Source organism: Piliocolobus tephrosceles, chromosome 14 (assembly GCF_002776525.5).
Source record: "Piliocolobus tephrosceles isolate RC106 chromosome 14, ASM277652v3, whole genome shotgun sequence".
Lineage (NCBI taxonomy): Eukaryota > Metazoa > Chordata > Mammalia > Primates > Cercopithecidae > Piliocolobus > Piliocolobus tephrosceles.
In genome coordinates this window covers 67,975,704-67,989,966 of record NC_045447.1, presented here as the reverse complement: position 1 = coordinate 67,989,966, position 14,263 = coordinate 67,975,704, and positions in this window count along the sequence as shown.

The following is a 14,263-nucleotide window of genomic DNA, read 5'->3' as shown; positions in this document are numbered from 1 at the left end:
TTCTTTTTAATATTTTTACTCAGCACTTCAATAATAAGAAGGGCTTGAGCAAAACAAACAACACAATACCTTAGGATAATGTAAAGAGGACGAGACTTCCTTAGCTTAAGTAATTGTAGTAAAACAATTCATTTCAAGTCATTTGAGATAACTCTCAAAATCAATCATCCCATTCTCTCAGAAGATCCCTGTCTTACTATTCTCTATTCTATATGAGAATCACATTTAAACCCATGCCTTCATGTGTTACATATTTTCCACAAGATGAAGGTAACATAGGTCTGGCAAAGAAGAGGTTCATGGATGCTTGCTGACTTTGGAAACAACTCAGAGGGTAAGTTTCTAAAGGGAAAGAGAATAAATGGATTATTATAGGAGGGTTTTAAGAGGAATGATGTGTTCCCAAACTGCTGGAGGTGATACCAGAACCTTGCAGAATGAACTGATAAAGAAAAATAATTATCACACTCCACAGGGACAATAATGAAGGTAGAACAAGGTAACTAATATTCTCATGAGAGTGGGTTTACCTGATACATAACGTTGGAATAGGAGGATTAAAAACAAGTGTTAAATTTAATAAAACTATACTAATTATACTCAACGTAAGTCATAAGTCAATTATTTTTTAAGAATTCTTTTCAGCATTAAACCAAATAGCATACATTTAAAGTGGAAGATACTTTTCTTTTAAAAAACTCTAAATGTAATCCAACCTCAACACAAATTCCTTATAGTTATGCTAAGTGCACATTTATTTTCTTCTCTTTTAAATTATAGATTTCTTATATTTCTCCTGGGGATAAAATTATAGAGGACCCAAAGGCTAAAATTAAGGAAAAAATAAAGGAAAGTAAAGTGTTCCACACAATTAAGTGGGTTGTTTTGAAAATCATCTTGGTGCAAGATAGAAGAAGTTGGGGTAGTAGTACGCCTAGTCTTTGAAATTGCCTTTGGTGTGTGTTTAGGTCAAAAGACAGAGTCATATGTAAGAAGGGGGCTGTAAGTGAATCAACGTTCTGATAGCAAAATGGATAAAGGTAAACATTTAGGGCAACTAATCTCAGATTGAGACTCTACCACTTACTATCCATATGTCTTTGGGCTATTTTCTTAACCTCTTGAAACCTCAGTTTACTGATCCCGTAACATGAGAACACAGAATGAATTCTGTTAATTAAAATTATGAGGAATTCAGATCCTGATGTAAAACACTTAACATGGTTTCTAGCAAAAGCTTATGAAAACTTGTTATGGTGGTGTGTTTGCTATAATACAGTCACAATGGACAGAGTTAAGCTTTTATTTAAACTTTTAAGTTAGATACTACTTTTTCTAGATACTTGGACTAACTTGAATTCCTCCCACATTTTAGTTAAGTGCAAACCATTTTATTGTTGGAATAACACTAGCAAGTAAAGCAATTCTTTTTTATTCAAGTGATATCCATCAACCGTTCTATAAACTTCTGTTGTTTAGAATAATATATTTTGTTTCTCTTTCACTTATGACAAAAATCTTGTATTTCTGAAGATCTTTCTCCTTTAGTTTTCCTTCTATTTTCCAAAATAAGCAAATTTCTTTAATCATTTCTCTAGATTTATACAATCCAATATGGCAGTCACTAAGTACATATGGTTATACAGTACTGGACAGGTGGCTAATTCGATTTGAGTTGTTCTCATAGATACACTACATTCCATTTGGGTTGTCCTACATTGTAACGTACACACTCCATTTCAGACTTAGTATGAAAACAGAATGTAAAATTCTCAATATTTTAAAAACATTGATTACACATTGAATAATATTTTAGATATATTGAGTTAAATAAAATATATTATTAAAATTAATTCTACCTCTTTCATTGTACTTTTTTAATGATGCTACTAGAATGCTTACAGTTACATCTGCTTCTCGTATTTGCAGCTTGCTTATGTTTCTATTTGACACCACTGCTTTAGATAGAACAGTAGTGAAATGGGAGTGGGTGAAGGAAGAGTTTATCAAAAGAAGAGAAACAGTTATGTGAATTTAAAAGAACTAAATGGGTGGCATTTTTTAGACAAATACTGTTGATTTGGTATTTATTTGTTACAGTTTCTTGCATGACACAAACTTGAACTCATACATTGTATAACATATATGTTCATGAATTAATATAAAACATACATTAAACTAAGGTCATATGGTCCTAAGTGAAGCTTATTTTTGTTGCTACTCACCCTTCTGCCCACCTTCCCCTGGGAGCAGTGAAACTCTGTCAGTCAGCTGTCATGGTTACTTAAAAGCTAGAAACTTAAAAAAATTAATCCTTACAGTTGAAAACTGCTTTTGAAGACAAAATATCCCTTCAAATTTCTTCAACTGAATGTCTATTTTGTGAGGCTCAAGTTATAAGTACATTATGGTAACAGAAAAAAATGTGTCCCTTTTCATTAATTTCTGAAGACAAACTAGATATTTCGAAGAAGAAATTATCTGAAAAGTATTTCACAGAAATTAAAAGGAGGAAGGCCACCGTATAGCACTATTAAATGCATTTACTTTAATTTAGTTTACTTCTGATTTTTATAAGGCTATAAACTGCACATGACCAATGCTTGGTAAATTATGGTCCCAGCATAGTTCCCTAAAGTGTAACATAGTCTTCAGCTCAGCATTTATATTTGCTTGATTTTATTGTGGAGCTCTAAAATTTATTTCAGCCTAAACTTCCTAAGTAAATTTATTCTGTTTGTACTTCTTGAAAGCATAAATAACTACAATTTAAAAATTATTTAGCATATTTTATTCTGAATATCCAAAAGAAATTTGTTGGATAAACTTTGAATAGATGAACATTTATTAAAGTATCAATGTATTGCATTAATCTAGGAATTCTAAAGAATTTTTAAATTTTAAACAGAAAATATATTAGCCAAGATAGCTTATATCACATTTTCTCAGTCTTGACAATGATTATATTTTGCTCCAGATAATTCTTAACTCTGGGACTGCCCTGTGCCTTATAGCATTGCTGGCCTCTACTGCATGCCAGTAGCACCGCTGTCCCCAGTTGTGACAGCAAAAAATGTTTACAGACAGTGTCAAGTGTTTCGTGGGAAGCAAATTTGTCCTTGATTGAGAACTACTGGTCTGGATTTTGCTATGGTCAAAAACAATGCACTAAATCTCAAAGACCTTACACAACAAAAGTATGTTTCTCACTCCCAATCTATGTTGAATGTGGGAACTCTTGACTCATGGTATTCACTCAGGCATCAGTGCTGACAAAAGCTTTGCCTCTACAGGTTTTTACAAAAACTAGGTAAGAAAAGGGAGCTGGTGAAAGGCTCCCTGACCCTAACATAACATTTTCTCAAAATTGATCTTCTGCTTACATTTCCTTGATCAAAACACAATATCTAGGCATTCCTAAAGTCAAAGAGGCCTGCAGGTGTGGTCATCCTATGTACCAGGAAGAGGGAGAAAAGGGATATCTGTGAACAGGTCTAATGACCACCCCAAGAAGTTTAAGGAAGATGAAGAAGGAGGAAATCTGAAGAGAGTATAGAAATTTGGAAAAGACAGCGATGAAAGGGGAAGGGTAATTTTTGGAGGAATAAATAATACGGATAATGATTGAAGTAGAATGACCAGTTTATGGATAATGGCTTATGGCAACCCTTTCCTATAAAGAAGGTGGTTAGATAATAATTCAAAAGCCTGTGGGTAGGAGAGTTAGCATTCCAAAGTCTTGGTTCCAAATGTGTTTGAATTATCTGCGTATTTTTAATCTATTTGGACTATATATATCCAAATTAGTTCTAATAACAGTTAAGATTATTGAATGCTGACTGAGTGATAGTTATTATGAGTTATGGGCTTCTGTGTGTTATCTGTTTTAAATCCTCACAACCCTATATCATTAACATATTATTTTACTTCTTATGTATGAGGAAACCAAAGACAAGGTAAGCAATTTGGTGCGGTGAAACTACTGGTATGTGAAAATTCGGGTCTCAAACCCAGATCCCTCTGATTCTAAAATGCATGGCCTAAACAATTACAATATATAGCCCAATGTAAATTATACCCTACTTATAGCATCAATTGTAAGAAGCATAATTTTCTCCCATTGTACTATCTCACATATCTGGAGGCATGCTATAACTAATGCCATTCCATAATTTAATTGGCTACTTTTCTCATCCCAGTTGTACAAGAGATGTTAGGTTTTATAATCAATGGCTTTTTAAACTCAATGCATCTTTTAGGACAATGTCATCCATTTAGGAAGAGGCAAAGCTTGTCTATGTTTAAAAAAAAAAAAAAAAAGTAACATTCTCTTCAGATTCCTTGAGACCACAACAGGCTACATTTTCTTTCTATATTTGCTAATCTATCTTATGTTAGGTTTCAATAAAATTTACAATTCCCTTCTCAATGTTAGAGTGTTTCTACCTTCTACCTAATTGCCTACTGATTTTTTCTTTACTTCATCAATAATTATTTTACGGACATTACGAAGTTTTATACTACTTGAATTTTAACACACAGAGTGATTGTTCCTTGTGGCAAATATAACTTCTCATCTGCACAACTCTTATCAGGTATTAGAAATCAAAGCTGTTGGGGAGTACAAAATAAGTGACAGAAAGTAAGGCCACTGTGGTGTAAAAACACACATTGCAGAACATGCTCACATCACGTTGGGTGATGAACTGCTCATTGGCCGGGAATGTTTGTAGATGGTACATGAAAGTTCCTTGGTAGAAAATTTACAGCATTATCTCCCATGCTAGCTTTGGCAGTCATTAAGTGAGGGAGTATGCTAGTCCTTAAAACTTGTGGAAAACATTCACAGGATACACACACACACACAAATATCCTAGGAAACTATTCAGAGCATTGTATTGAATCAGTGATGAGCAAAGTAATATTAAATGAAATATGTATATATTCAAAAAACTCATAAGTTTAAATTTTCAAAAATATGGATTAATCAAGATACTTGGATCTCTTTTACATTTCTAATTTTCAAAAATGCATATTAGCGAAAATACTTATATCTTAGTCCTTTATTTTGCACCTACCGTTGCTCTTGATCTTGGGTGAAGACTGATATGTGTGATTTCAGTATCTATAATTATACTGGCATGAATATGCTTCTAAGGAGATTGTAGACATCAAGGGCAGATTTTTATGTAGTTCAATGACTTTTTTTTCTTTATTCATTTGGTATGCAGACTAAGCTTAAGAAACTGATGTCTAGGATACATATTTTGAGAGTGTTGAGTTTTAAAACTGCTCAGTAAGCCATATATATTAAGTACAAAGTTTCATCAAAATATGCTTAGCAGTTACACAGCAAAAATAGTATATAAAGTTTGAAGAGTTGCTTTTATTAATTGCTCTGCATTTCTCTGGAAATGTCTGGTTGCTTTAGAAAGATGATCTTGTGTAATCCTTTTAATAGCTCTGTTAGCTAAATATCATTGTTCACATTATAAAGATGAGGCAGTTGATGTGCCAAGAAAGCGAGTTTATAGCAACTTGAATATTGTCAAGAAAGTCTGTCTTCAAAACCTATTATTCTTCTAGCTCTATCATGCTGCTGATAAACATACAGTTATTAACTTTCCTTCACAAGACTCTACCGAGACGCTAGAAGAGAAATTTGTTGAAACTTGACAAGAAGGAAGGAACTTGAAAAAGAAAAATTGTTTTCTTTTAAAATAAGATTCTAATATCCAATTCCCTGTAGCCCCAAGGACTGATGATCTGTACTAAGTTATTACGTATCCTAGCAGTTCTAATATGCCTGCTTCAGCCTCACTAGAAACACATGGGTTGATCAATTCCATTTGTAATTACATCTGGGAAAAGGGATTATAGAGACAAATATACTCAACTGCTTTGTTCCCATGCGTACAACATGAAATTAATCACTGGACCAATCTTCCTCCTGCTACAGTGGTATTGATTAAGGTGAATCCTTTGCTAAGTCTGGCACATACTAGTCCTAACACAGAAGTATTTAGCAGAACAAAATGAAAGTGTTTATTTCAAAAACCAATTTGATCTCTTAATGCAAGGATTGTCAATGGTGACTGTAAGCTCTTGGTTATAGTGATTAAGTATAAAATTACCTGGTCTATACCATTCAGTCATTTCTGCATTTTAACTAAAATTCTGTTCAATGTTGAACACTGTCCAGTAATTTAGAAGCACACTAATATTTAGATTTATCATGGCCATCTCTCAAACTTCTTACAATTCACAATGCTGATTTGTTCTCATATATTGAGTTCTACACAGGGCTGCTGCTTTGACAAATATGACTGAGAATGACTCCTAAGAGATTGATACAATCAGTTGCTTACTTCACATTAAATTTAATAGAATATTAAATGTCACTCAAACATTTAACACTTTGATGAAATATATACTATATATTATTTCAGTTACTTTGTATAGATAGACTATAAACACTATAAAATACTTTTCATAAAATGTCCAAGACGGTTCATTTCCTTCTTGTCACCACCCTTCAGAGTCAGTGTTTGCAAGGCACATGCTTTAGAACACCAGTTTGTGGGATGTTAGTAGTTGTTTATCACGCATGAAAGGTCCTGTAGAGAAACAGATTTTTAAGAGACACATGCTTCAAAATATTAAAGATTTTCATAGATTTTTTATAGGCAAATAAGAGTTAGCATCCTTCAGCCGAGCTTCATCAAAAGGTTAGAAATAAAATTCAACAAATTTTATTTTACTGCATAATTTATTTTCAGAGAATGTTCCAAATTGGTATTTCAAATTGTTGTACGGTTTGGAAAGCACCTCCCTGAATATAGTACAGACTCTCCAACACATTGTCTTACAGGCTCTGATTTGAAAATATCTGGATGATGAGTAAGTATAAAATATTCTAAATAGAAATTAGTCTCAGGCAAACATGCTAAGCAAGTCTATTAGAAATAGGTATATGGATTGCTTATATCCTCATATTTCCTGATCGTGTTAGCAGATAATCTAATTTGCTACTAACAAATGCAACCAATTATTAAATAAATACCTATAATATTCTAGACAACATGCATGACAACTTGTAAAAATGTTACATTCTTTATCAGATTAAAAGGTAATACATATTGACTGGGGAAAATTGGAAAATTAAGAAAAAAGAAGAAAAATAAAGACAAGAATCTTATGTAATGTAATAATTTATTCTTAGATTTTCTTAAAACTTTTAAATTGCATGTTGGCACACAGTCAAGGATCTGAAAAATGATTGGAATTTATCTTCAAGGTTAGATATTGATATTTGGTTTATGTCATTCACAGTTAATCAGCCATAATGCAAGTGTACTATATAGATCAATCAATACAGCGAGTTGATTGGGTCACGGATTGTACATTTTGTCTTTGTTTCAAAGTTTAGGTAATATAACACAGCTTTTTGTTTTTCTAAATATTATTATAAAATATTTAAATTGAATAATGTTTACAAAAGACCTCTCAATATTTTTTATAAAATCCTTCACAGATTATACTCTTAGAGCAAAAAAAAAAAAAAAAAAAAAAAAAATCAAAACTACATATGAAAATGTATTTTTCCCTTGCTCTATATTCTTTCAAACAATGTTTAAGATAACAAGTACCCTTTAGATAAGGTTTCAATCACTTTATCTCCAATGAACTTTTTGTTCTCAGTGTTTTTCTGAGCAGTGTTGACAATGGCTCTAATAACTGAATTCTAAATAAGAGAACTACACTGTACTAAGATGGTGATCTTTGAGTTGTTTTATTCCTCCTTAACTAAGTGTTGTGAAGATCTTTTCTTGCATTTCATTATATTTTGTCTTAGAGGTCTCAAAATTTCATGATAAATATTTCGTCAAGTTGTTTCCATTTTAAGAGCTCTAACATTAAATAGTAAATTGTGTATAATTGCAATGGAAGAAATGGTGTGCTAACTATCATTTTCCTTCTGAAGTCCTTATTGTATGTTGTGGTCATAAACCCATCTTTATTATTTTAAACATAAAGGGCCAATTGGGACAAACTATTTTCAAAACCATTCTTCCCCAGTAATTATGATTTATCTGTTGTCTACTGCTTTATAGATTTTTCATTTTGTCTATTTTGGTCCGTACATGAGATCTTTCAGGATTCAAAAATTTTTAGTTGCCCATCTTGACATCATTGCCAACACTGTGCCTCATTTATTGGTGAAAATACCAGTCCAAAGTAAGATTAAGTCATCTTCCAACATTGTATTAGAATGACAGTCTCCTTTATCTTGGTACTATGTCCATGTAATTAGCCAGCATAAAGAGCATATCCAGTTGTGAATTGGCCTAAGTAGTTCAGGATGATGATTTGTGTAGTACTTTCATTAGTAGGTTATTTCTAATAATTTCTGGCCTTAATCCCCTAATTAGATTTACTTGTGTATATTTCCTTCAACCATTTATCACATATATGTAGCTCTTATAGTTCTATCAGTAACAAAAATGTTTCTTTAAATAAATAATTTCATTTTGGAGGCTCTTCATCTTTACAGTTTTAATTGCTCCACATTCTACTTTGTTAATTTGATATGTCAACACACTTAAACATGCTCAGCATTCAGTTTATTCAAATATTGTTCCTTTTGTATATATCATGGCACTGAATGTCTATTATAGGTTGAACTGTGCCTCCCAAAATTTATATGCTGAAATCCCAATCCCAGTACCTCAGAATGTGACCTAATTTAGAAATAGTATTTTGAAGATGTAATTAGTTAAGATCCAGTCATTAGGATAGGCCCTAATCCAATATGACTGGTGTTCTTAGACAAATTAGGGAAATTTGGACACAGACACACACAGAGGAAGAACATCAGGAGAAGATCATGGTCAGATTTGGAGTATTGCTTCCACAAGCCAAGGACTGCCAAAGATTCTCAGCACACCAACAGAAGCTAGAGGAGATATATGAAACAGATTCTTCCTCATAGCCCTCAGAAGGAACCAGCCCTGCTGTCACCTTGATCTTGAACTTCTAGCCTTCAGAACTGAAACAGAAAATTATGTTGTTTGAGCCACCTAGTTTGTGGTACTTTGTTATGGCAGCCCTAGCAAACTAATATAATATCTCTGAAATACTCTGTGTGATCCGTGTTAATCATTCTTTCTTGTTTTTGGTTCAGTGCTTATATTTTCAATTGCTTATTCAGAATAATTTTCTGTTAACCTGCCACAGTTATAGAGGTAATACATTTTATAAATCACATATATTTGTATGCATATATAAATCTATAAATTTACATATACATATCAAAGTGTCTTTAAAATATTTTTAAAATTCCTGTTAATGTACAACTTTCTTCTTATTGAAAAGAATGACAGCATATCTATCATAGTCATCATTCTTATATATTCAGTTATTATTTTGAGTACTTCATGTTAAAATTTTGTTGTGTCAGTAGCATTACATATTCTTTCATAGACTTAATTACTTTTAATAATTGATAATAAAAAATTATATTGTTTAATTTGACTCAGAGCAGACTCTTTAAAGGGGGTACATTCTCTTTCAGTACTTTCTCTGTCATTCTTTAAAGCAACCTAAATTGACAACAATTGGAAGCTCCAGACCTACTCTGAATTTTCCTACATCAAAAAATGGAATCATTCTTCCCCTCTTTTAGTGGAGAATGCTATTAGACAGGAAAATCTAAGCACAATTTGTACTTATTAGTGTTGAAGGTGAACACTAGTGTTGTAATTGTTAAGTCAATTTTATTGAGAAAGATGAAAATATATTTTATGAGGTCATAGGTTCATAGATATCTTTCTATCTTTGCGTTTAATATACTCTGTTTCCCAGTACCATTTTACTCTTAGTCCTGTAAAGTGTTAAACTTTTGACTATATTTATAAATGAGAAGATAAACAAGTCTGCTGTGCACAAAATGCATGACAGAGGATATTCTAGAGAGGTGTGTGTTTTAGAATTCTAACTTTAGCAAAAAGGAACATATTTAAAGAGTCTCAGGTTAACTCACAGAATTGATAGGAAGACTGAGCAAATTAGGAACAGGAACTCCCAGGAACCATGGAAGTGTCATGAGGTAGGATAAAAATAACTTCCTGACCATTACAAGCACACCACTTCACTGTGGGGAGAGTAGGAAACCTTCACCTATAATCCTCCTAAAAATTTCCACAGTCTGCAATAGAGTGCTGAGTAATAGACGTACACTAAAATGTGGCCAAGCCGCTAAATATATATCCACTGCAGGAACAGAGAGCAGTTTGGGGGCTGTCAAAATGATGAGAAGCCAGCTTTATCAAATATAAGAATACTGAACAAGGAGAAAGGGTCATGAGCATAAGAAATCAGAGCCATTGATTATGCTGGAAAGTCTTTCAACGAATATGTAAGACAAATTATATTCCAATCATAGAACTATACTGGACCAAAAATTCTTATTTTTTGTTTTTTTAAAAAACTACCAGGTCATAGATTCAGCAAAGACATCACTCTACCATTATTGGAAATCATAAAGAAAAAAGATTATAAAAAGTACACGGTCAAGATGGGATGTGTATATAAATACTTATAAATACTTATATACTTATACTTATATACTTATATAAATACTTATAAATACTTATTATTTATTGTTTTATAAAGAATTATGATAATCTGTTTAAAAAACTGACTTATATAGTTAACTGATAATGTACTAACTTTTCCTTGAATTAAATTTAGGATTTCTTTTAAAATAAAAATAGAGCAAGCAATATTGATGGCAGTCCTATCACTGCTATCAAAACGTGACAGGAAAGACGGAATAAAATATGACTTAAAGGTTATAAATCTGGTTGGCATTCAAGTGACTTAAAATAGTGGACTAAAATCCAGGACAGATGACTGGTGGTAGAGTTTTTGGACTGATTTTTATTATAGTCACATTTAGAACCATGTATTTGGATATGATTATTAAAAGGAACAGTTCAGAGTTAGTGAAGGAATAATAATTCCTGCATTTAGGAAGAAGAAGGACAAAGAGGAAATGACAAATGTGGCAGAAAAAGAATCATTTTTTTTTCTAAGGACCAGTGAATTGTCTCTTTTAAAGAGAAATAATACAGTCCTCCATTGTACACTAACATACTACATATTATTTATAGGGAGATTAACTTTTGGGTAGAGTAACTGGTATACAATTATCACAGCAGTTTAAAATTTAAGATCAAAAACAAAAGAAATGGAGCTCTTCTAGAAAAAAATGGCATTAAGGACAAGGGATTTGGAGTTAGAAAGTCTTGCAAGTGAATCTCGGTTCTGTCACCTATGAACTTGGTGCTAATTGGTGAAATTTTGTAGGCCTCATCTTTTGTCCTGTATCAAATGGGAACAATAATATCCACTTCTTAGAATTATTTTAAGAATTATATAACGTTACACATGAGAAGCATCTGGTACGTTGACACACAGTGTACTTTCAAGAAAAATTTTTAAAGAACAGAATAACATCAAAGAGCAATTTCCACATGTTTTCTGTTATCTAACACATTTATTATATCCTCTTACCCACATTTATCAGGCAGTTTATATCTAGGTATAACAGAAATAGAGCTGATATTTTAAAAATTACCACTAAAATAATCTTGTTTGTGTAACTGTTACATAAAATGCAACTGTGTGATTTTTGGTGTGCAGACATTTCCACTCACATTCCTTCCCCATAAAGCTGTAATATTTCCACGATCAATACCTAGAGTCTTAAAAATGAACATGCAAACACCAATGAAACTCTCTAGACAGGGATCAAATCCACAAGCCTGAAGAAATAAAATCATCTGGAACTTGTGTATATTGACTTACTCTTAGCTTTCAAGGAGTTTTTTGGTTGTTGGGGAATTTAGAATGCATTTGCTCTAATTAAATTGACGTTTTCTTTAAATATAGCGCAATGGGGAAAAGGAAGACAGCAAAGTTGACTTGAATCTCCCGGAAAGATGAGACAACAAAATTCAGTTTCTTTCCTTCCTTCCTTCCTTCCTTCCTTCCTTCCTTCCTTCCTTCCTTCCCTCCCTCCTTCCCTCCTTCCTTTCTTTCCTTCTTTCTTTCTTTCTTTCTTTCTTTCTTTCTTTCTTTCTTTCTTTCTTTCTTTCTTTCTTTCTTTCTTTCTTTCTTTCTTTCTTTCGTCTCTCTTTCTTTCTTTTGTGTGTGTGTGCGTAAGGAGAAAAAGAGAAAGCTATTATAAATAAGTATGAGATGTATTTTAATTATTAAAAATGTTTCCAACTTAAGGCTATACATTGTATTCAGGGCTTTTCAAATACCAGCCATGAAGAATAGACATCTAGAATTAGAATTATTGTAGAAACTGAAGTCTGCCAAAGATTTTCAAAGGTCTGCTTAATGAGTCATTAATGTCATTTTGTGAAATATATTTTAAAAAAATCAGCACAGTAACCTTACAAACTCCCCCTGCCCAGTCTACACTCTGTCTATTATGAACTTCCTTTAGTTTTTCTAATGCTTCATAATCTCTGTATCTTAGAATCTTTCTATAAACTGTTCCCACTGCCTGGAAGACCTTTCTCCATCATATCAGAACATACAGTAACTCCTACATATTCTTTATATTTCTATTTAAACGTTTCTACCTTGGGAAAATCTTCCCAACTCACATATACCAGATCAAGGCTGTTTGCTATTAATTTTTAGAGACTACAACCTTTCATTCATACACTTATAAAAGAGATTAGTAAGATGCTCTGCATACTGTAAGTACTAAATGATTACTTGCTCAATGAACAAATGAAGACATAAATGAGATGGTCTTCTGACAACTCAGATGACTTTTGCTCTTCTTGTACTACCTGGAATCCATGAAATACTATTTTTTCTTCTTCAGGAGCACTTGGTTTTAACCTTTGACCCTGAATTATAATACCACATCCATCCTCTTTTAATAACCTCATAATTCTATATTTGCAATTATAGGATGTTAACAGTGGGTGTCAAATTTATAATCATAGACTGGACAATTCCTTGTTTACAGACCATCAGTTTTAGAAGTTCAACTTCCCTGAAAACTATGTAAAATAAAATCTCTGGATTTCAGAATTTTTTATATATATATATATATATATACATTCATTTATTTTTGAGACAGAGTCCTGCTCTGTTACCCAGGCTGGAGTGCAGTGGCGCGATCTTGGCTCACTGCAAGCTCCGTCTCCTGGGTTCACGTCATTCTCCCGCCTCACCCTACTGAGTAGCTAGGACTACAGGTGCCCGCCACCACACCCAGCTAATTTTTTGTAATTTTAGTAGAGACAGGTTTTCACCATGTTAGCCAGGATGGCCTCGATCTCCTGACCTTGTGATCCACCCGCCTTGGCCTCCCAAAGTGCTGGGATTACAGGCGTGACATTTTACTTACACATTTGTTTCTAAAATATGCAATCTTTTGTTTTCTTTTTAACAGCATTAGGTCTATTTTTTAAATACGAATGAACAAATACTATATGTCACCTTTGGAAATATATGTCACCTGTAGCCATTTACTAAAAATGGCTAAAAATGAAATTTTTAATAGTAAAGTGGTACCTCCTCCTTACTTTTTAATCACTCAGTTTGCTTATCTTTTAAAGACTGCTACTTTAAAACCTGTGCACCTAGAGGGAAAAAGAAATATTAGGGGCCAACTTTCGAATTTTTTTCAGTAGAAAGAAAAGAGGTGTTACAGGTCCATTCCTTCATAAATATTTTAGAAATTATTTTAAATAATATCAGTCAAGAAACAAGGCAGAAAGAGTAGAAATCATCAAAACAAGCTAATCGTAAAAGTGAGCTACACATGTGATCATTTAAATTTTAAAGTCAAGAGATAATCAGACTCAATGCATTTTCATTCATATGGAAAAAATATCAGGGTTATAAATATAGAGAGATGGGTAATATTCTACATATTCCTGTTGACCTTGAAATTTATGTTCAGTAAGATACGTCTCAGTTTGAGACTTGATAATCTTTCATGTTTTTATTTGACTTTTAAATTTCCATTCATCCCTTCATTTAAAGACACAATATCCAAAAAGTACCTGCAGAAAAATAAAATTCATCCTGCATTAAACAAACGTTTGGATTCACGTGGGAGCCTCAGGTTCAGAAAAAAAGCGACAATAAGCTACCGAAACAACAACCTCAGAAAACCCTGCAAAAACAAAACAAACCAACCAACAATAGCTTTCATTTTAGATAT